The sequence below is a fragment of the Canis lupus genome, unplaced genomic scaffold (assembly GCF_048164855.1).
Source record: "Canis lupus baileyi unplaced genomic scaffold, mCanLup2.hap1 Scaffold_266, whole genome shotgun sequence".
In the NCBI taxonomy this organism is placed as follows: Eukaryota; Metazoa; Chordata; class Mammalia; order Carnivora; family Canidae; genus Canis; species Canis lupus.
This window is the reverse complement of record NW_027326507.1, coordinates 11,920-35,717: the sequence shown is the minus strand read 5'-3', so window position 1 is coordinate 35,717 and position 23,798 is coordinate 11,920. Positions and strand designations below refer to the sequence as shown.

The window sequence follows — 23,798 nt, the reverse complement described above, 5'->3', positions numbered from 1 at the left end:
TAGCATTTTTAAGTGCCTGCTTTTTAAGTGACTCCTAGAACTGAGATCCTGACCACTTGCCCTTGTTAAATATCTGGTGATCCTTTTACCCAACAGATGGGAAGGGCCTCCTGATATGCCCCTGGCCTAATTTCAATTTGGGTAATTGCATTCTGTCGACTTGAAATTTCCCCACCAGTTTAACCTGCCTGGGATATGGTGCCTCCTTCTCGGTCCTGAACTGCCTGGCGTGCCGATGGAGGCTGGGGAACACCTGGTGCATTCCACCCCAGAAGTGGATACATTTTAGTGGCAGGTGCAAAGGTTTTCTTCAGCTGAATACAAATTCTAACATAGGAATGAGCCTCTTGGATGCTTTTTATTTTTATTTTTCTCAATGAACATAACTTTCGCAGAACCAAAAATATAAAAGCATCCAAAGCATCAATATGAATGGAAAAGAAAATACATGCTCACTAAAACCAATCTATTGTGTGATCATTTTGCATTCCGTGAATCTTACAATGCTTCTAGATTTGAATGTTGACAATAAGGATAAATAATTCACATAAAGCAATCATTCCTTTTCTCAAAGAATTTTACACACAAATACATGTACACACGGGGGCACATGGGTATGTGCACACATCCTTCCATGCACGTATAGGGGTGTGTGTGTTTGGGTATACCAACTCTTACCTCCCTCTGGAGGGTCCTTTTTAGTTGGGAATAAAAACAGCTTTCCCCACAAAAATACCATGTTAGGCATTCTATGCATATCTTATTTGAGTAGGTAATACATTTAACTGTAAAGAGCTTATCTCCTGTAACAAACTGGAATCTTAGAAGGTATCCTATCCGTTTCTGTTTCCCTGGCACCTAGAACATAGTAGGTACTTAACTAATGGATTAAAATATAGACTACGTAGACAAACCTATTTAATCTTTAGCTCTAAGACCCAAAATGCAATTTAAGGACTGCAGGTCAAGGTATAGTTTTTTAAGGTACACCTTAAAACTCCGGGAACATTGGTGGCCCCAAAGTCACATCCCTTGGCTACCTGAGCTCTAGGAACAGTTACGTGCAAGCATAGGCTCACCTTGCAAACGACCAATACCATCTCTCAGAGGTGACTGCCAGAGATGCTGGTCTGCAGATTCAAGGCGAGTGCACCAAACCAACAGTAAACCAGTGGAAGATAGGGGCTAGTAGAGAAATGCTCCTGCCTTCCAGACTTCAGGCAGACAATCCTGGAAGTCCTTCCATACCTTCTCTGCATATCTCCATAAAACTGAATCCCACTGACCAACCTCAGTTTTTTTTTTCTTTTTCTGTAATCTTTTTCTCTGTGACCTTGATAACACACCATTGTATTGGACATTTCTCCTTCCCATCTTCCCACTCCCTTGCTCCTGCTTCAGGGAATCACCTCTCAAATGGACTATCTGCCCCCTTGCCTCAGGCTCCGAATTTGGGGGAACCCAGACTCTAATGACTTAGGACATCACCATGCTGACAGTCACACCAGCAGACTATCCACATATGAACACATAGAGTACCTATTCCCCCACCATTCATTTTCTTTCCCTATCATAGGACAGATAAGCCATACACCAAGACCACTCTGATATATATATAGGCTGACAGATTATATGCTATATTTATGCCAGGAAAAAGGAGGAGAACTAAGATTGTGCCTTGATGTATTCTAACCATATTAGTTTAGCTCTAAATATCTTACCTTACCAATGGCTCAAGAGGCATTCCCAGAGTCTCATAATTAGTAGGACAGTCCAGATTCTGCCTCATTTTAGCCTCTGCAGGTCATCATAAATTAGCTTAGAGGCCCCAAGCCTCTGTATGACTCAAGCTGACTTGAATCCTAATTTGTACTATGCAGCAACCTTAGCAATGCCACTTGCATGCTTAAGTCTTTTGCTCTCTTGGCCCTTGGAAAAAACATATTTGCAGTAGCACCTGTCTCTGCCATCCCTGTTTAGTGTAGATCATCAATGGGTAGTGTCCTAACCTAAGAATACAGCCTGATGAAGACTTGGGTCCACCATGTAATGACTATGCACGTCATGAAGCCAAGGGCGGGCTGCCACAGAAGAGGGCCAAGCCATCTTTGAGTTGACTGCCTCATACTCACTGGAGGGCTACCCTGTTGGCCACACTAGATAGAGAAATGCAGGGAATTCTCAGCAGTTTTGAAGACACCGGTGTTTAGACCTCTGGCTTCTTTAAGGGCAAATTGAGGCCAGTGCCTAATATAGTAGCCAGAGTGGGCCTAAGGTGAGCTGAGGGACCAGTCTTTCAGTTCATGGAAAGGACTGTAGTACCTTAAAAGTAGTATTAGAGAAGACCCATGAGGGATATGGATCATCCTTTGATTCTCATAAAATTGATGATTTTTTATAAGACTGTAAAAGCTCTACTTTCTCACTATAAAATGCAAAATTGCATTAAAACAATTGTATAAAAATTACATTAAACATACATCTCTTGGGATCCCTGGGTGGCGCAGCAGTTTAGCGCCTGCCTTTGGCCCAGGGCGCGATCCTGGAGACCCGGGATCGAATCCCACATCGGGCTCCCAGTTCATGGAGCCTGCTTCTCCCTCTGTCTGTGTCTCTGCCTCTCTCTCTGTGTGTGTGTGACTATCATAAATAAATAAAAATGAAAAAAATTAAAAATAAATAAATAAAAGCTGCACTTAAAAAAATACATCTCTGATCCTATCTGATCCTATCACACAGAGGTAACAGCTATTAATATTTGCTCTATTTGTTTCTAGTTTTTCCTATGAATAATGAATATATATTTCTCTCTTTCTCTGTGTTGTCCCTCTGTCCATATATGTGAGATCTAGAAAAAAATATTGTATTTCTGTGCACTTCCTTCTTCTGACAACATACCATGAACATTTTCTTTGAACACAGCACTTAATGGGGGCATAATATATAATCATAATATTTTGTAATTCTCTGTTAGGGATGTATAAGGTTTTTTAATGTTTGTTATGTATAACCTTATATTTATATATATTTCATATATACATGTTTTGAAATCCGCCCCCCCCCCTCAGTGTGGATTCTGGGATTCCTTTCTGCAACAAGGGCCAGATATCCATCAGTGGGCAGTGTCTGGGTCATCCACATGACCATGACAAGCCACCTTCTGTGTGTTGATATCTAGCCTCATGGTCACAAGATGACCACAGCAGTGTTGGCCACGTTATAATCGCCCACCTCAAGTGGTTTCTTCTTCCTCTGGTATCTTTTAAAAATGTAAGAAATCTTACTAAAGGCTCCTGCCCCCAACAGTCTGCTCCTCACAGTTCATTGGACAAAACGGGTCACGTGCAATTTCCCAACTCATTCACTGATGCAGATGGAAGGGTAATGATTGGTTTAGACTACGTAAGACACACCTCCCTCTGAGCCTAGGCAAAAGATCATTGGCTCCAAGCAAACAGCGGCATATGGCTGGAGAATGGAACATGTGCTGTGGACAAGAAGTGGAGTCCTCCTGAAAAGAAAGGGGGACTTAAAGAGGAACTATATTCAGGGAGGCAAGAAGCAATTGTCTCCAATATAAATTAAACTTGTTTCGTTATCTTCTCACCTACATTATCACGCTCTCTTCCCCGATAACATTGTCCTTCCTTAATTTACCAGCTAGACACTCCTTTTTAATCAAATGTGTGCTGGTTATCCATGAATCTCTAAAAAGTTAACTGAAAAATTAACATCATAATGATAATGAGTTTAAGGTCTTGCTCTCCTTGGGGGCATTTCTGTTCTAAAAGGCAGTTCTGAAAGATATAATCATCTTCACGATCTATAAGACCAAAGTAGTAATGGTAGTATGGCAGGCAAGAAAGGATTCAAGACCCACTGTGACCCTCCTACCTTGCTCACCTTCCTCACTCTGTTACACTCACACTGGCCTCCCTGCTGTCTCTCCAGGAAGCCAGGATACTTACACTTGGGAGCCTTTGCACTTGACTTCCCGCTGCCTGAAACAAGCTTTCTCTAGATAGCCTCAGGGCTTAATTCCTTGCTTCTTATAGTTTTCTTACCCATATGCCACCTTATTAAAGAGGCTTTCCTTGATCCTCTTACATAACATAGTACCTTCACTTCACTCTGTAGCCTATTACCCTACTTTCCACATATTTGGCACTTATAACCACCTGACATGGTATGTAGGTGTTTACTATCTTTCTCCTAAATAGAGAGTAAATCCTATGAGACTAGAGTTTATGTTTTTTTAGATTGATTTCTTTTTTTAATTTATTTATGATAGTCACACAAGAGAGAGAGAGAGAGAGAGAGAGAGAGATGCAGAGACACAGGCAGAGGGAGAAGCAGGCTCCATGCAGAGAGCCCGACGTGGGACTCGATCCCGGGTCTCCGGGATCGCGCCCTGGGCCAAAGGCAGGCGCTAAACCGCTGCGCCACCCAGGGATCCCCGAGTTTATGTATATTCATTGTTCGTTCCTCTGAGCCTAGACACAGTGCCTAAAAAGCAGGCATTCCATTGCTAAACATTGATTGAGCTGCATCAGAATAGAAGCCTGATGGCAAGTGATGCAGAGCATTTTCTCATGTGCATGTTGGCCATGTCTATGTCTTCCTCTGTGAGATTTCTGTTCATGTCTTTTGCCCATTTCATGATTGGATTGTTTCTTTCTTTGGTGTTGAGTTTAATAAGTTCTTTATAGATCTTGGAAACTAGCCCTTTATCTGATATGTCATTTGCAAATATCTTCTCCCATTCTGTAGGTTGTCTCTGAGTTTTGTTGACTGTATCCTTTGCTGTGCAAAAGCTTCTTATCTTGAGAGACCACCTCACACCAGTGAGATTGGGGAAAATTAACAAGGCAGGAAACAACAAATGTTGGAGAGGATGTGGAGAAAAGGGAACCCTCTTACACTGTTGGTGGGAATGTGAACTGGTGCAGCCACTCTGGAAACCTGTGTGGAGGTTCCTCAAACAGTTAAAAATATACCTGCCCTACGACCCAGCAATTGCACTGTTGGGGATTTACCCCAAAGATACAAATGCAATGAAACGCCGGGACACCTGCACCCCGATGTTTCTAGCAGCAATGGCCACGATAGCCAAACTGTGGAAGGAGCCTCGGTGTCCAACGAAAGATGAATGGATAAAGAAGATGTGGTCTATGTATACAATGGAATATTCCTCAGCTATTAGAGATGACAAATACCCACCATTTGCTTCAACGTGGATGGAACTGGAGGGTATTATGCTGAGTGAAGTAAGTCAATCAGAGAAGGACAAACATTATATGTTCTCATTCATTTGGGGAATATAAATAATAGTGAAAGGGAATATAAGGGAAGGGAGAAGAAATGTGTGGGAAATATCAGAAAGGGAGACAGAACGTAAAGACTGCTAACTCTGGGAAACGAACTAGGGGTGGTAGAAGGGGAGGAGGGCGGGGGGTGGGAGTGAATGGGTGACGGGCACTGGGGGTTATTCTGTATGTTAGTAAATTGAACACCAATAAAAAATAAATTAAAAAAAAAAGAATAGAAGCCAATGGGACCTAATCCTGTGTAGTCATCTTTCTGTCATAACTCTGATGCCCACAGTAAGTCTAAGGAGGTCATATTTTCTTTTTCACCTATTTCCCTGTAGGCAAGACCTTCATTTTCCAGGATGCACTGTGTAGCTGTGTATGTCTTGAAATCTGAACAGTATCTATCTCTCTACTATGAAATAAAAGGCAAGTCCCAACTTAAGACACATCCTATAACTTGTAATACTATCTAATTAATAAAATGTGTTTCAATTCTGATTAAAATTTATCTTGAGTGCCAGAAATACTCATAAAAGCATATCTAAAAGCTACAAGGAAATAAGGTAATGTAATTATTCAACAATAACTTAAGAAGTACATTACCATGTGACTTGGAGCTCCCATCTAATGCTCTGGTTGAGACAGATACACACACACACACACACACACACACACAGAGAGTTTTATTTTTTATTTATTTTTAATTTTTTTAAAATTTATTTATGATAGTCACACAGAGAGAGAGAGAGAGAGAGGCAGAGACATAGGCAGAGGGAGAAGCAGGCTCCATGCACCGGGAGCCCAACGTGGGATTTGATCCCAGGTCTCCAGGATTGCGCCCTGGGCCAAAGGCAGGCGCCAAACCACTGCGCCACCCAGGGATCCCAAGACTAAAGTATTTAACCAATTCGTGTCCAATTATCATCAGTTATATTTCATCCCGTTTCAAGACCCACAGGCCTCCTGATGGCAGCCAGCACAGAAAAACAGAGCTTCGAAAAGTAAAGAACATCTATTGTAAGGCTCCAAACTTCAGTCTCTAGAGTCTTGATCACCCTCCATATAAAATAAAATATGTAAGGCAAATACACAAAAACAAAAGCACACCCAAACAAACTCTACGGGACGTCAGTTAGTCGTACTATACCTTCCCACACCTTCTTTCATTCTATACTCTGTGATTGAAAGTCTGAGTTGCCCCCACCCTGGTGCATCCTATCCAGTGAGAAAAACCCTTTCAGAGCCACAAAGAACAGCTCACCAGAAAAGCCTCTGAAATCGTTGTTGTTCCTGATAATCACTGTCACAATCTCCTTTCTAACAACCCTGTCCATCTGCAAAGCACTTTACTACGGATATCAGGAACATCTTTATGTTGCCAAATAACAACAAAGGAACACGAGCGAAACTATTATCTCTGCTAGAAGAGAAAAACCACAATCCCAGGGCTTGCTTTCTTCTCATATTCTCCTCTGCCTCATTAACTCCATTGCTATGTTACTAATTTCAAAGAAGCAGGAAGAGGTGATGGGAAAGGGGAGGTAAATAATAATCCACATGCCTGTTTCCCATCCCAAGTGCAGGATACACACTGCTTGCCAGACTGTGGGTCGAGCCATACCTTGGTTTAGAGACAGTGAGGATAGTAGTAAGTGTACTGGGGGTACATTTGTGGCTGATCCAGGCGTTTACCCATGTAGCTGGAATCTTTATCTCCGAGGCAGGGAACTCGATGACACGGTATGGTGCCCCAGGCCGAGCGTCCTCTTAAACCACTATTCCTGATGGTCCCGATGACTGATGAGGCTTCAGAGATCCTTCGTCTTCCACCACTCACTAGTTCCAACACGGCAGGAATTTAAAAAAGAAACACACCAAAAAAATAGAAAGAAAGAAAGAAAGAAAGAAAGAAAGAAAGAAAGAAAGAAAGAAAAAAGGAAAGGTATTGGTAGAACAACACACGCACACACACACGCGCGCACACACACACACACACACACAGCCTTCCCAGATCCTGCCTTCCTTCCCCCAGCTGCCAGGGTCCACTTGGGATGAGGCACTTTGTTCTCTACCCAGGCTGTCTGTAGTGATGTCAATTGCCAGCGTTTGTAAAGAGGGAGAGAAGAAAAAAATCAAAGTCTTTTTAGCACAACTCCGAATCCTTGCAGATCAGCTTCCTGTCTCCTGTTTGTCTCTTTCCCCACCTTAAAGAAAAAGGGAAAAAAAGAAAGAAGAAAGAAAGAAAGAAAACAAAAAAATGAAAAAGAAAAAAAAAAAAGAAAGAGAAAGGGGAAAAGAAAACAAAACAAAACAACCTTGCACAGCCTGGTTGCTGCTGTCTCCCTTCCAGAGTGACATGGTGTTCGGGCTCCTCCTGTCCTTTCATTCACTTCCTCTCCTTCCAGCTGGTGGGTGGAACCTCTCCAGGGAGCAGGGTATGCAGTCCAGAAAGCTGCAGTATTTCCTCCAAGAAAAAAAAAAAAGCCTGCTTCAACCCCTGCTGCAAGCAAAGTCCTGATTCCCTCTGCTGGCTATCTCGAACAGCAAAGCAATTTTTGCAGCAAAGCTGCTGCCGCTGGAACTGAACCCAGGGAACTCAAATTCGGGCGGTGGATTATTTCTTATCCTTCCCTCCATCTACCCCACACAAGAGCTGCCTTTTTTTTCTTGCCAAGTGGCAAGGTAAGCCACACTGCTAAAGCAAACACAGAAGACCACGGGAGGGAAGAGAGGACGAAGGGAGGAAGGAAGAGAAAGACAAAAATAAAAGCAGACGGACGACCCGTGCTGGTTAAAATGGAACAAGTGTGTCCCAGATGCTTTCAGAACCTGTTAACATACGAAAGCCAGATGAATCCAAGACCCGGTCCAGAAACTAACCTTTTACTTCTCGGACGACACGGAGGATGCTAAGCATTGAAGAAATTTGAGAGTCTATGCCAGGACTACTATTAGCAAGCCCTGCATCGTCAGATCACAAGGACCCACTTGCCATAGCCGAAATGATCATTCTTACCCTTACATCCGTTTTGTAAGCATCAAAGGAGGTATCCCATTAGGTTTACAGGCGTCTTCATAAATAAAAGCTCTGGTTCTCTCACTGTCTATCTATGATGATTTTGATTCAGGGATGCTTTAATCACTTTCCCGATGTCATCACAAAAAAAAGCACAATTACCTGACAGAGTTTTTCCCCACCAATAATAAGTAATATTCTGACATGTCTGTCGGCTGTTACATTATAATACAAATGGTTTCAGCGAAAATATATTTCCTTTAAGGGTCCCTTTTCAAGGCAGTCAAGGCTAAAATTAGACATGCCAGCTGTGTTTTGCTGTGAGCGCTCACGCATGCCCAAAGCGTGGCCAGACCAACATTGAGCGCCTCTCCACTTCGTCAAACCAGCTCTGTTCTCCCCAGCCTAGAGCTGCCTTTTCAGATAAGAGGTTCCTGGTACAAATCCAGCTTCCTAGTGAGGAAGAACAGAGAATTCCAGCCCGGTGCACAATATGGTATCCAGCCACAAACAAGCCCTGCCGCCCGTGAGGTCACTGGCTTTCACTCAGGGGTCTGGTTATTAGAAGCTGTGTGAGTGCATGGATATTCCTTGGAAAAAGTTAAGGATGGTGGATAAATAGCTTTATGTTTGACAAGAATAACAACCAGAAAGAAGGAAGGAGAGAGGGTGGGAAGGTAGGAGTTAGAAGCCCTGATATCACTGTCATTAAGAGAATTAAATCAATTCCACCAACATTGAAATGTGTTCTTCTGGGCCTTATTCGTCCCATCCAGAAAGTGGAAATGCTGCCAACTTATGTGGCTGAAGGTGGTAAACGGAATCAGATACTAAATCAAAACTACATTGATTTAAAAATCATTCAGTGGCATCTCAATGCTCAGACAATAAAGTCTTGGCTTCTTGGAATAGTTTTCAAGACCCTTGAAAACCCAACTTTATTCTCCAGCCTCAGACAGTAAACTCTGGCCCTCGTAGTCTATATCTGAGTCACAGTGAACTGCTTTTAAAGTGGAATGTGCGGAGGATCCCTGGGTGGCTCAGCGGTTTGGCACCTGCCTTCAGCCCAGGGCCTGAATCTGGAGTTCCGGGATCGAGTCTCACGCCGGGCTCCCTGCATGGAGCCTGCTTCTCCCTCTGCCTGTGTCTCTCTGCCCCTCTCTCTCTGTCTCTATAAATAAAATCTTTAAAAAAATAATAAACTGGAATGTGCCCTCTCAGGGACTTCTGTCATCTGCTCTGCCCCAAATGGTCTTGCATCCCCATTCAGCCCATCCTTCAGCTCTCAACACGGATATCACCCCTCGGAATAGCTTTCCCTAAAGCCTCCTTTCCCTGCTGCACCTTATATTTGCCCTAAAAGGATGCTTATCCTGGGCAACTGTCTGTTAATTGCATGTTTGTTTCTTCTAGGATGCCGGAAAAGCATCAGGAAAAGCAGAAAAGTAGGAGTCCCCATCATTCTCATTCACGTTCCTATTTCCACAAACTGTCATGGAATCTGACACAAAATGGTGCTCTGCAAGTGTTTGAAGAGTAAGATACCTTAAACCCGATAAAAATTCTAACTCAATTCGTATCCTCTCTCAGTACATTTCAGTACACTTCTGGATGCAGGGGATAGAGTGGTAACACGGATCAGAACAATGTCCATCCCTCATAGAATATATATTCTAGTGAGGGAGATAAGCAAAGAAGTAAGCAAGTAAACAGGCATTATCAATCAGGTAATATGTAGTACTGTTCATAAATATAAAGCTAAGTAAACAGAAAGAGTCACAGGAATTCCACTTTAAATAAGATAGTCAGGAAATGCTCACCAAGAAAGAGCTCTGAGGTTAAAGGAAGAGTGGGAACCACACCCTGGGTGTTGTGTACTATGAGAGCACTTCTTGTGAGAGCCAAGGCCTTCGTTCCAATCCTGCCTTTGCCAGATCACTCTGCCTCCTTTCTCATCCATCCAGTGTCACTACACACTTCATACGGTTATCATGAAAATTCACCACAACAAACATGCAAAGCATTTATAACCCCTTGGAACATACTGGATCTGCCCAATAAATGTCAGCTTGTCTCTGGGGGAAGATCATCCCAGGCAGAAAGAACAGGAAGAACAGAAGGCCTGGCAGCAAGAACACTTCTTTTGAAATGTGTGAGAAATGGCATAGGGACTGAAATGGAGCAAGTAAGAAGTAAAGACTATCAAACAAGACTAGAGAGGTTCCCTAGACCAGATCATATAAGCCTTGATGAGGAAAGCTAAATTGCTGACAGGTAATAGTATAGCCTGGACTCTACCCAAATATTTTGATTATAGATCTAGCCATCTTCAACTATGGAATGCTGTTCTCCTAAATGACTTATTAAGGCTCCTCCAAATACTAAGACTTTTAAGGTCAGGATCCTCAATTTTGCCATGATGAGCAAAGGCTATCAATATTCTTTTACTAATAACTGGCCTAGCTACTCCTTGGAAGGAAAAGATTAGTGTCTTATTTACAAATGAAAGACCAAATAAATAACTCCTTCACCCACGCTATAGCTCACTTATATGTAAAGTTCCCAGCATGTGTTGATGCTTTCTGCAATTTCTACACAAATTGCCACTTTACAAAATGGTATTGGATTATTGCTATATTCTTGGCATCAACTGTCATTAGTCTAAGCACATTCATCGAACACTTAAAGCTTTTCTTAAATAATGCAAAGACAGTTTACCACTTGTGAGAATCGCAGAACCTGTGTTTTATTTATTTATTTATTTATTTATTTATTTATTATTTATTTGTTTGTTTGTTTATTATTTATTTTCCTTCAGAGATACCAGTAGCCATCACAACTGAGGAGGCAAGATACTCGTGTCGGAAATGGTTTTTATATCATGTCTACTCTGTTGGAGCCATAGTGCTTTCCATTTAAATGATCAAGTTAAGGTAGGAGGTAACTAATTTAAAACACTCTCTAAATCAGAAGCCAGCTGTGTCCCATTTGCCAAGTAACAAACAAATTTTGTACAAATCCAAGAGCAGCAAACTCATCAAAGGGCATGGACTCTTACAGATTCACGGGATTCATGGCACAGACTGGAGAGGCACTGATTTAAGACAAGTTCTTGGTTTCTAGGATAGAGACAACATCTCAGACATACCATCCATAAATAGAGAAGTGACGGTACCGAAACGAGGTTCAGTTGGGTAGAGACAGAGATTCTCTTCTGGTTTGCTCTTGATCTATCCAGTCAAAGAATAACTGGGTCCTCTCTTTGGCTGATTTATTTTTTAAATGACAAAGACTTAGTCAAAAGCAAAAGGAAAGAACAATAGAGAGAGAGGCATCATCATCATCATCATCATCACCATCATCATCACCATCATCATCATATGCTATCTTTGAAAGCAAGTATACTATTCTTACATTCATGATCATGAATAAATTAAAACAAACAAAACTGCCACTCGGTATTTGTTGCCCTCTTTATTCAAATTTGTGAAATCTCTTCAACACAGCAGTTGCCAAACAGATATTAAAGGTAAATGTTGTTGTTGTTGTTGTTGTTGTTGTTGTTGTTTTTAGAAGACAAGATGGTAGATCACAAACTCCAACAGTAAAGTAGTAGTCTTTTGTCCTACTGGACATACCCATGGTTTAGGAACATACCCGAGACAAACTAGGAGAAAGAGACCACTAGTGATTCAAGCATTTGTGGTCCAAATTTAAACTATAATTAAATGTAAAATTTTAATGTAGATAAAAACAATGAAAATTGGCCTTGCTTCTGAGCAAAATTATAATGGACTATATTTTAAGACAGTCAACCAAATGGAGAAGAATAATTTAAAACAATGAACATTATTAACTTCAACGAAGTTTTACTGAGCATCTTGTATGTGCCTAAATAACCAAGAATAGCAATATAAAAACCATCACCCTTGTCCTCAAGTAGACTTAACATCTCCATATCTATTAAACATCAGTCATTCATAAATGACCTAAATGCCTTTCCTCTTATCTAAATACTAAATTTTAATAATTGTTATTAAATAACTTTAAGTTGACCCAATTTTTTAAATACATATTTTATTATAAATTTAAACAATGATATACTTGAAAACTTATGTTTATTTTGTTTTATTATCTTTTTAAAAATACTTATTTATTCTCTTGTTTTTTATATACTTAATACTGTGGTAGTCACATATGTTTCTCCTTTACCACTAGGATTACCAAGAGTCACATTTCTCCTCTTCATTGAAATTAGGCATGACAATGTGACTTGCTATGGCCAATAAAAATATGAAGCAAAAGTGATGCATGTAGAATCTTTTAACTGTTGCTGTTTGATTCACTGGTCCACTCTTCCCTGATGGAAGCATGTGCTTAGATGGAGGAAGCATATTGGAAGGCTTAGAATAGCTGCTTCAAATAGTCACCTGAACCAGCCACTGACTTGTCACGAGCAAGAAATAAACTTTTGTTGTAATTATGCTAATGAGATTTAGTGACTTACCACAGCATCACTTAGCCTACCCTGACTAATATGATATTACTTGTAGTGTGATTTTATGCTTATTGATTTCTTTCTTTGAGAGTCTCTCCCACTAATATCCAAGCTAAAAGGGCAAGGAATTTATCTATCGTCTTCACTGTTAAATCTCCAGCACCCAGAACAATCCTTGGGATTTAATAGACATTTAATAAATATTTGTTAGATAAATGAGTAAAATATTAATTTAAAATCATCTAATTTATCTATCAGTGGTTAAAATGCAATACTTCATGAAATAGAAGGGAAATGAGGCTTATACTTAAAATGGAAAAAATGTTTAAGTCTTCTAGGAGGAAAATTGCTACGAGTGGAACTACTAAATGTTCAGAGACAGGGAAGGTTTTTTTGTACTGATCATATAGATGGCCTTTCATATACTAGATGCTGTACTAGAATTTCAGAAATGTTTCCCCAGTTAGAACTTAACAAGTTACTGGAAAATGGGTATGATTCTCCCTACTTTTTAGTTGAGCAAATTAAGAAGGAAAGGGTTTAGCTATCCAAACCAAATTAATACAGTTGTAACGTGGTAGGGGAATATTCCTAAGTCACATCTGCATAAAGCCCAAACCCAGATTTTTTTCTCAGCATCACTTGATGGAGATCTTAAATGTTTTATTCCAAAACTAGATTAAGATAATCTTTGTGTTTACAACAGAAAACTCACAGTATACATAAAAGTCCTAAATAAGTCAGTGTGTTTTCATAGAAACAGATGGTACTGAACAGAGAAAAAACTGGAAAGAAAGAACATGGCCTTCTATCAAATAGTATAAACTCTATTTGGACCACAGATGTGATGGTTAATTGTATGTGTCAACTTGGCTAGGCTATAGTGCCCAGTCATTTGGTCAAATACCAGTCTAGATGTTGCTGTGAGGTATTTTTCGATGTGGTTTACATTTACATGAGTAGACTCTGAGTAAAGCACCTTATTCTTCACAATGGGACTGAACTTCATCCAAAAACGTAAAGGCTTTAAGAATGAAGACTGAGATCCTTTTAGAAGGAAGAAATTCTGTCTCCAGACTGCCTTTGGCTTCTAGATTCGACGTCAGCTCTTCCTGAGTCTTCAGCCTGACAACCTGACCTGAAGTTTGGGGATCCACTCCCACCCCCCAGAATCACATGAGCCAATTCCTTTAAGATTCTCTTTGCATACAAACACATCTTACAGGTTATGTTTTTCTGGAAAACCCAGACAAATACACTAGGTTAATAAAATGAAATAAATGACAGCAATGAAGGTCAGTGATATAGGCACTCTTACACATTCCTAGTAAATATCTATAATGGTTCTAATAGAGCTTAACAAAATGTATAGCCTTAAAACTTTTCATCCTTGTCAGTCCCAGTAATTTCGGTTCTAGGAATCCAAACAGATCATCACTAGACATTTAGGAATAGGTAATTGGAGAACTCTGAGTATCCAACTCTAGTTTGGTTAAGTAAATCACAGTACAGAGTATGATTCAACCATTAAAATGATACTTAAGAAATACTTTAACATATGGGAAATGCTTAAGTCAAATAGTTAATGAAAAAATCAGAATACAGGGACACCTGAGTGGCTCAGCAGTTGAGCGCCTGTCTTTGACTCAGGGGGTGATCCTGTGGTCCTGGGATCAAGTCCCACATAGGGCTTCCTGCATGGAGCCTGCTTCTCCCTCTGCCTATGTCTCTCTCTCTATCTCTCATGAATAAATACATAAAATATTTTTTAAAAAAGAAAAAATCAGAATACAACCTTGTATATACAGTAGGTTTCCAACTATGAACTAAAAACACATAGACAAGACAATAGAACAACTACATCGAAGTAACAATAGTGGAAATGTTTCCTCTATGATAGTGTTATTGGTGATTTTACTTTTTTTCCTTATCCTTCCAGAAATCCCAGCATTTTTCAAATTTGTCTTAAAATGAGCATATATTTCATTATTTAAAATAAATATTATTTTTAAAGAATTCTCTTAGGTAAGTATATTCTTAAGATTTTTGTTGTTGGGGGATCCCTGGGTGGCGTAGCGGTTTGGCGCCTGCCTTTGGCCCAGGGCGCGATCCTGGAGACCCGGGATCGAATCCCACGTCGGGCTCCCGGTGCATGGAGCCTGTGTCTCTGCCTCTCTCTCTCTCTCTCTGTGAATATCGTAAATAAATAAATAAAAAATTAAAAAAAAAAAGATTTTTGTTGTTGTTGTTGTTGTTGTTAGCTGACAGGACATTTTAAAACACCCAGATATGACATTAAAATAAATTGTGTGTGCACTTGAAATAGCCATTTCCTTCTTACCTGAATCAAACATCACTTTAAGAAAAGTTTACCTTTCTTTAAAGACTGGGAGCATAAATTCTATAATTTAACAATGACAAAACTCTGATTTAAGGCCTATAACCAAATATCCTCATTTAAAGAAAGAAAAACAGCTACCAACGGCAAAGGACATATCTTTGCAGACACTACAGTAAACCTACATAAGTATCTAAAACATTAATTTTTTTTTTAAAGATTTTATTTATTTATTCATGACAGTCACAGAGAGAGAGAGAGAGAGAGAGGCAGAGACATAGGCAGAGGGAGAAGCAGGCTCCATGCAGGGAACCCGACGTGGGATTCGATCCCGGGTCTCCAGGATCGCGCCCTGGGCCAAAGGCAGGCGCCAAACCGCTGCGCCACCCAGGGATCCCTAAAACATTAATTTTTTTAATATCCACTAATTCTGCCTTTGCATTTCTTTCTCTTTTTTTTTTTTTGCATTTCTTTCTCATAAGTTTATTTGTAAACATCAGTTTGCTTACAATATGCTGTAGAAACAGGGAATTTCTTTCTTTCTTTCTTTCTTTCTTTCTTTCTTTCTTTCTTTCTTTCTTTCTTTCTTTTTGGGGGGGTGGCTATCACTGTCTCCTTGTATATTTCCGTGCAAAGAATTCCACTATTTGCAGACCACTGAGCCAACTTTGTCTTCATGTAGCTGGCAGATTCTTGTGGCCTTCTTACAAACACACCTTCCGCCATGACTTTTGCCAGCAGTGAACCAGAGCTTTAGAAAACACCAACTAACAGCCTCAAAGTCAGGACAGATGAGTAGCTGCTTTGTCACATGAGAAACACATTTTCCTAAAAGGAATATCATTACTTTGTATTCACTATTCAGCTTCCAGCTGCCAAAAGCTAAGCAAGGTAGGTCAATATGACCACATTTGATTGGCTGGGCTGAGCCTTCTCTCTAGAAACATCTGCAGAAGTCCAGGCTAAAAGTTCACTACTAATTAGAATCACTATGCTATACACCTAAAACTAACATAATATTGTATGTCAACTATATTTCAATTAAAAAATTTTAAAAAAGAAATTAAAAAAGAAGAATTACTGGATAAAATACAAGATATCCAGTTAAACTTGAATTTCAGACAAACGATGAATACATTTTTTAAAAAGATTTTTATTTATTTATTTATTTATTTATTTATTTATTTATTTATTCATGAGAGACACAGACAGAGAGAGAGAGGCAGAGACACAGGCAGAGGGAGAAGCAGGCTCCATGCAGGGAGCCCGATGTGAGACTTGATCCCGGGTCTCCAGGATCACACCCTGGGCCGAAGGCAGGTGCCAAACCGCTGAGCCACCCAGGGATCCCGATTAATACATTTTTAATACAAATTATGTCCCGCCCAAATATTGCACATGGCACTTCTCATGAAATATCTGGGCCATACTTTTAAAAAGCACTCAATGCTTATCTGAGACTTAAATGTACCTGGGTGTTACATACTTTTTATTTCCTAAAGCTAACAAACTTAATCCTAATTGATGCACTTAAAAGGTCTACAGGTCTTTTAGAGGATATAAGAATTGGTAGAAAGTTCAAACTTAATGACAACGGAAATGCTTAATATATTCAATCCTCTTTACACTCAAACCACGTAAACCAAAAATGTCCCCATTTTAAGTCTCTTAAGAAGAATCCATACACTGATCTCTGGGTTTTTTGTTTTTTTTTTATGATTGTAAACTTGTTTTTTTTTTTCCTTTTACACGAGGAAACATTTAAATTTTTTCTTAAGTTGTTATTCAACGCAATAAAGTACCTATCAAAAATGACAGATGCCTAGATCCTATCCCTGATATCAGAAAGTTGCAACCTAGAGAACCAGACAAAAGCACAAAATAATAGAGAAAAAGAGACCAAGGCAGTTCTCCTGTGTCCATGATCAGTGTGTACTGCGATCAAGAATAAGTGTCTAGCAACTATATAGTAATTTGTCAGCAGAAGTTTATGTCTCTTGTCTCCAAGAAATAAAAGTTTGGACTTGTATTTTGAAAGTCTACACTTCATTTTTTTCTAGTAATTTCTATCGCACATTACAGAGATATCAGCTGAGGTCAATTAGAAATAAACAAAAACCTGTCTTTCATGACAGTTTGAAAAGTGCTGATCTAGAAAATATTCAATTGTCTTATTTCCTTTCATTTCCACTTGCACATTTCTAGTGGTGGAGAAGTTGCATCGATGTGTTTTCTGATTGAGATACAAGGAATAATGAAACTCATATGAACTACAAAGGAAAAATGCAATTCTCTCAGATTTACTTTTCTTGTCTTCCTAACTCACTTTTTAAAAATCTATTCCTTACCCTCTAACCTATGTCACCTTCCTGACCCCAAGGACAATATTTAAGAGTACCAAACCCAAAGCCAGGAGATGTGAGACTTGTTGCTTGGGACCCTGGATAGAATGATTCCCCAGCCAAAGCCTCTTGTGTAAAATGTAGGTTGTAATGAGGTCATCTAAGGTCGTTTCCTAACTCCAATAGTCCACGATGCCGGGATATGCTTGTTAAACTCCGATGACACCGCATCATTTTAGCTCCAGGGATACACTGGCTGGCCCCTGGGGTGGATGGCGAGCTTCAGGCCAATAGCACAAGCTTGACATGCTTCAGCCAGGGGCTTTATGTGACGCCCAGCCATTCCCAACAGCTGTAGGCTGGGAGGCCCCAAGTCCAAAAATAGCCACACAAATTATGATTTCCCTTCTAGAGATGACATCTCTGTGAATGGCACTAAATCAAGGCCAAGCAGTTAGCCTGACACTCTAGCCAATGCCTCGAAAACAGCTCAATCCCTGGAAGTCTAGGTGTACCATCCATCCCACCCAGGGCTTTCAGTATTTGAATGTTGATGCTCATTATGCAGTCAGGAAACATAATTATTCGTTTTTCTTTAAGGAAGTTTATGACCGAAGGTAATGGGGGGAACATAAATGTACTGACTGTTTACTGACACTCATAAATGCTATGAACACAGACATATAATTGTCTCCTGAAGATCTGCTCTTGTAGTGTAGAATCTTCATTTTTAGCAATTTAACTACTGAAAGTTTACCCACCTTGAGGAGAATTATTTAGTGGAAAATAAAACTTAGCACCTATTTCATTCCGTGCTCCAACAACTTTCATCCTTTCAGAAAACTGGCTTTCCCATAAAATTTGCAGAAGGTAGCTTGTTATATAGGGCTAGTAAAACTAAGAGGTAATTAGTACAAACCAAACCTCTAAATAATAATGTCAAGTTTTAACATTTGCAGAGTTCTGGATCAACATTAACTAATAACTCCTCTCTCTGTTTTCCTCTGTGAGAAAAAAACTTTGTTATTCACAAATTATCAAGATAGAAAACAAAACAAAGAAATTGGTTCTGGCTAATTAGAAAAAAAAAGAAGAAAGAGGAAGAAGAAGAAGAAGAAGAAGAAGAAGAAGAAGAAGAAGAAGAAGAAGAAGAAAAGAAGAAGAAGAAGAAGGAGGAGGAGGAGGAGAAGTAGAAGAAAGAAGAAGAAGAAGAAGAAGAAGAAGAAGAAGAAGAAGAAGAAGAAGACGAAGAAGAAGGAGGAGGAGAAGGAGAAGAAGAAGAAAGAAGAAGAAGAAGAAGAAGAAGAAGAAGAAGAAGAAGAAGAAGAAGAAGAAGAAGGAGGAGGAGAAGGAGAAGAAGAAGAAAGAAGAAGAAAGAAGAAGAAGAAGAAGAAGGAGGAGGAGAAGGAGAAGAAGAAGAAAGAAGAAGAAAGAAGAAGAAGAAGGAGGAGGAGAAGGAGAAGAAGAAGAAAGAAGAAGAAGAAGAAGAAGAAGGAGGAGGAGGAGGAGGAGGAGAAGGAGAAGAAGAAGAAAGAAGAAGAAGAAGAAGAAGAAGAAGAAGAAGAAGAAGAAGAAGGAGGAGGAGGAGGAGGAGGAGGAGGGGGAGGGGGAGGAGGAGGAGGAGAAGGAGGAGAAGAAGAAGAAGAAGAAGAAGAAGAAGAAGAAGAAGAAGAAAGAAGAAGAAAGAAGAAGAAGAAGAAGAAAGAAAGAAAGAAAGAAAGAAAGAAAGAAAGAAAGAAAGAAAGAAAGAAAGAAAGAAAGAAAAGGTAAGCAGCTCAGGTCAGAATTCAGCAAGTGCAAGCAAATGTTTACACCTGTTCAGAGTTAAGAACAATGGTCACTTATGACTAGGATGGACCATTAGGTCACACTGAGCTCATTTTTAGGAGACCGTCCAGGAAGGCTTGGCATTGCAGAATGGGAGAAACCAGTGTGAAATCCCTAGACTTTTGGATTACTGCTCTCCTACCTTAACTGCTGCAATGACAGGTACATGTGTGTGTGCAGGGGAGGAGGGACAGAGACGCTGCAAGTAACTCAGTGTGTACATGGCCTGCCTGTAGCTCTCCCCCAACCCCCCAATGGGCAGCTTTGCTAAATTTGTCAGTTAACCTTGCCTTACCCCTTCCAGGAGTGGCCGTACTGTCAGGGTCCCCAGGATGTCACCTCTTGGCTAGCAAAGAGAGTTAAAAGTGAACCACTCCAACAAAGGAAAAAAATAACAATGCTGAATAAGACCCCTTACCAGCTCATCTCTTTTCCTTCCTCTCCAAATTCAGTAGGAAAGAGAATTGAGAGCTTGTCAGGATTAGCTGCATGGCATTAAACAGTCCCTCCCAGGGAAGGCACAGAGAAGAGACTCCCTGGTACCTTGCTTTGGGGAGTGACCCATAGGAACCCAGTGTCAGCAAGTCTCCAAAAAAGCAGCATCTGGAAAAGGAGACATCTCGCCCAGAGATGCCTCTTTCTTCCTCCCCTCCCAGACCTTAGGCTGAAAACATTGAGTTCTCTTGGTCTATAAAGGAGGACATATTATTAAAAGGGCCATAGGGAAGCCCGTCTATTTCTCAATGTCCTAGAATGCCATCCAACCATCTGGGGTCAGATGCCCATTCTTCATCTCTCTCTGACTAGGGGGTGGGAGGCTCATGCCAATGCTTGAGTTCATTCTGATTTTAAGATTAAGACAGAGTTTTCTCTCCCCTCCTGAGAGAAAGGTACACAGGTGTCCAGAGAGAGGGAAACAGTCAGGGACCACTGTGCTAATGTGGACCTGTGGATCTGGTGGTTTTGACAATGGGAAACCAAAGGTGGTTCTGAAATGGGATCTGGTGTCCAGATCCAGCTTACTTATTTTTGCTGAAAACTTTAAAAATTAGTTTCCTGGTAAAGAAACAATGTTGTGTCAAGGTCCCTGGAAAAATTAAACAGTGTTATTCTGTAAGGTCTTAATGGGAGGATCTATCCATTTTGACCAGGGATAAATGTATTCGATTCAATATGTTTGGTTTGGGAAATCTCTTTTTGTCAAACCCAGGATAACCAATTGTCCATTATACCATGTCCTTGCTAAGAGAAGCTGATGTAGAAATATTTAACCACCCCATCCATAAACATTTCTTTCCTCCCAGAGCAGAAAAAGGCTGATCTTCTCAAGGCCTAATGTTATTTATTTTCCAGTGAAGGGATATGATTTTTATGCCAGGTACAGTTTTCCTTTAGCATTTTTAAGTGCCTGCTTTTTAAGTGACTCCTAGAACTGAGATCCTGACCACTTGCCCTTGTTAAATATCTGGTGATCCTTTTACCCAACAGATGGGAAGGGCCTCCTGATATGCCCCTGGCCTAATTTCAATTTGGGTAATTGCATTCTGTCGACTTGAAATTTCCCCACCAGTTTAACCTGCCTGGGATATGGTGCCTCCTTCTCGGTCCTGAACTGCCTGGCGTGCCGATGGAGGCTGGGGAACACCTGGTGCATTCCACCCCAGAAGTGGATACATTTTAGTGGCAGGTGCAAAGGTTTTCTTCAGCTGAATACAAATTCTAACATAGGAATGAGCCTCTTGGATGCTTTTTATTTTTATTTTTCTCAATGAACATAACTTTCGCAGAACCAAAAATATAAAAGCATCCAAAGCATCAATATGAATGGAAAAGAAAATACATGCTCACTAAAACCAATCTATTGTGTGATCATTTTGCATTCCGTGAATCTTACAATGCTTCTAGATTTGAATGTTGACAATAAGGATAAATAATTCACATAAAGCAATCATTCCTTTTCTCAAAGAATTTTACACACAAATACATGTACACACGGGGGCACATGGGTATGTGCACACATCCTTCCATGCACGTATAGGGGTGTGTGTGTTTGGGTATACCAACTCTTACCTCCCTCTGGAGGGTCCTTTTTAGTTGGGAATAAAAACAGCTTTCCCCACAAAAATACCATGTTAGGCATTCTATGCATATCTTATTTGAGTAGGTAATACATTTAACTGTAAAGAGCTTATCTCCTGTAACAAACTGGAATCTTAGAAGGTATCCTATCCGTTTCTGTTTCCCTGGCACCTAGAACATAGTAGGTACTTAACTAATGGATTAAAATATAGACTACGTAGACAAACCTATTTAATCTTTAGCTCTAAGACCCAAAATGCAATTTAAGGACTGCAGGTCAAGGTATAGTTTTTTAAGGTACACCTTAAAACTCCGGGAACATTGGTGGCCCCAAAGTCACATCCCTTGGCTACCTGAGCTCTAGGAACAGTTACGTGCAAGCATAGGCTCACCTTGCAAACGACCAATACCATCTCTCAGAGGTGACTGCCAGAGATGCTGGTCTGCAGATTCAAGGCGAGTGCACCAAACCAACAGTAAACCAGTGGAAGATAGGGGCTAGTAGAGAAATGCTCCTGCCTTCCAGACTTCAGGCAGACAATCCTGGAAGTCCTTCCATACCTTCTCTGCATATCTCCATAAAACTGAATCCCACTGACCAACCTCAGTTTTTTTTTTCTTTTTCTGTAATCTTTTTCTCTGTGACCTTGATAACACACCATTGTATTGGACATTTCTCCTTCCCATCTTCCCACTCCCTTGCTCCTGCTTCAGGGAATCACCTCTCAAATGGACTATCTGCCCCCTTGCCTCAGGCTCCGAATTTGGGGGAACCCAGACTCTAATGACTTAGGACATCACCATGCTGACAGTCACACCAGCAGACTATCCACATATGAACACATAGAGTACCTATTCCCCCACCATTCATTTTCTTTCCCTATCATAGGACAGATAAGCCATACACCAAGACCACTCTGATATATATATAGGCTGACAGATTATATGCTATATTTATGCCAGGAAAAAGGAGGAGAACTAAGATTGTGCCTTGATGTATTCTAACCATATTAGTTTAGCTCTAAATATCTTACCTTACCAATGGCTCAAGAGGCATTCCCAGAGTCTCATAATTAGTAGGACAGTCCAGATTCTGCCTCATTTTAGCCTCTGCAGGTCATCATAAATTAGCTTAGAGGCCCCAAGCCTCTGTATGACTCAAGCTGACTTGAATCCTAATTTGTACTATGCAGCAACCTTAGCAATGCCACTTGCATGCTTAAGTCTTTTGCTCTCTTGGCCCTTGGAAAAAACATATTTGCAGTAGCACCTGTCTCTGCCATCCCTGTTTAGTGTAGATCATCAATGGGTAGTGTCCTAACCTAAGAATACAGCCTGATGAAGACTTGGGTCCACCATGTAATGACTATGCACGTCATGAAGCCAAGGGCGGGCTGCCACAGAAGAGGGCCAAGCCATCTTTGAGTTGACTGCCTCATACTCACTGGAGGGCTACCCTGTTGGCCACACTAGATAGAGAAATGCAGGGAATTCTCAGCAGTTTTGAAGACACCGGTGTTTAGACCTCTGGCTTCTTTAAGGGCAAATTGAGGCCAGTGCCTAATATAGTAGCCAGAGTGGGCCTAAGGTGAGCTGAGGGACCAGTCTTTCAGTTCATGGAAAGGACTGTAGTACCTTAAAAGTAGTATTAGAGAAGACCCATGAGGGATATGGATCATCCTTTGATTCTCATAAAATTGATGATTTTTTATAAGACTGTAAAAGCTCTACTTTCTCACTATAAAATGCAAAATTGCATTAAAACAATTGTATAAAAATTACATTAAACATACATCTCTTGGGATCCCTGGGTGGCGCAGCAGTTTAGCGCCTGCCTTTGGCCCAGGGCGCGATCCTGGAGACCCGGGATCGAATCCCACATCGGGCTCCCAGTTCATGGAGCCTGCTTCTCCCTCTGTCTGTGTCTCTGCCTCTCTCTCTGTGTGTGTGTGACTATCATAAATAAATAAAAATGAAAAAAATTAAAAATAAATAAATAAAAGCTGCACTTAAAAAAATACATCTCTGATCCTATCTGATCCTATCACACAGAGGTAACAGCTATTAATATTTGCTCTATTTGTTTCTAGTTTTTCCTATGAATAATGAATATATATTTCTCTCTTTCTCTGTGTTGTCCCTCTGTCCATATATGTGAGATCTAGAAAAAAATATTGTATTTCTGTGCACTTCCTTCTTCTGACAACATACCATGAACATTTTCTTTGAACACAGCACTTAATGGGGGCATAATATATAATCATAATATTTTGTAATTCTCTGTTAGGGATGTATAAGGTTTTTTAATGTTTGTTATGTATAACCTTATATTTATATATATTTCATATATACATGTTTTGAAATCCGCCCCCCCCCCTCAGTGTGG

At 40.3% G+C, this 23,798-nt stretch overlaps 1 long non-coding RNA gene across 2 annotated transcripts; it reads right to left on the bottom strand.

The window, feature by feature from the left end:
• Positions 1-6,933: 6,933 nt before the first annotated feature.
• On the bottom strand, positions 6,934-8,793 carry LOC140629800 (uncharacterized). Of its 2 annotated transcripts, none has more exons than XR_012027620.1 (3): positions 8,193-8,793; positions 7,628-7,776; positions 6,934-7,148 (listed from the first exon to the last, which is right to left on the bottom strand). It is a non-coding gene; the product is annotated as an uncharacterized lncRNA (long non-coding RNA). The 2 variants fall into 2 exon arrangements; XR_012027621.1 differs by having other exon boundaries at positions 8,329-8,792.
• Positions 8,794-23,798: the final 15,005 nt, after the last annotated feature.